The sequence below is a fragment of the Mastomys coucha genome, unplaced genomic scaffold (genome assembly GCF_008632895.1).
Source record: "Mastomys coucha isolate ucsf_1 unplaced genomic scaffold, UCSF_Mcou_1 pScaffold15, whole genome shotgun sequence".
Classification (NCBI taxonomy): domain Eukaryota; kingdom Metazoa; phylum Chordata; class Mammalia; order Rodentia; family Muridae; genus Mastomys; species Mastomys coucha.
Genome location: NW_022196897.1, coordinates 76,788,714 through 76,789,157, shown reverse-complemented (window position 1 = coordinate 76,789,157; position 444 = coordinate 76,788,714). Strand labels below are relative to the sequence as shown.

Sequence of the window (444 nt, the reverse complement as noted above, 5' to 3'; positions counted from 1 at the left end):
CTAGAGAGAGTAGGAGCTGACCTGCAAAAATTCTACAATACTAAATAAGCAGAGGTTAGTAACAATAATCTGCTTCACAGACAGTCTAAGTGCATTCTGTTATGTTTATTTCTATTTATATGATGATTCATTTTGTTAGCTTGAGATTTAGAATCATGGAAATATACCATGGGTTCATAAAAAAGTTAAACTAAAGAAAATAAAAGCCAGATTTAACTGAAGAGGGGTGGTCCATCTTGACTGTAGCTGGGACCATCCCATGGGTTGGGTTGAGCACTGAATAAAAGGAACCAAATGGTAACTAGCAGCCCTCTCTTAGAAAACCCCATACTCGTACCCTTGGGTGTCTTTCTTTCTAAGCATCTCTCTTTATCTACTGCCCATGTTTATAATCTATATTTAAAATGTTTTTTCTTAAATCCCAACTGTACATACAATGCGAGC

At 36.3% G+C, this 444-nt stretch overlaps 1 protein-coding gene across 1 annotated transcript in view; it reads right to left on the bottom strand.

Annotated features, from left to right (window-relative positions):
* Nup160 (nucleoporin 160) overlaps window positions 1-444 on the bottom strand; it is a 31,523-nt gene that overhangs the window by 30,630 nt on the left and 449 nt on the right. The window lies entirely within an intron of this gene.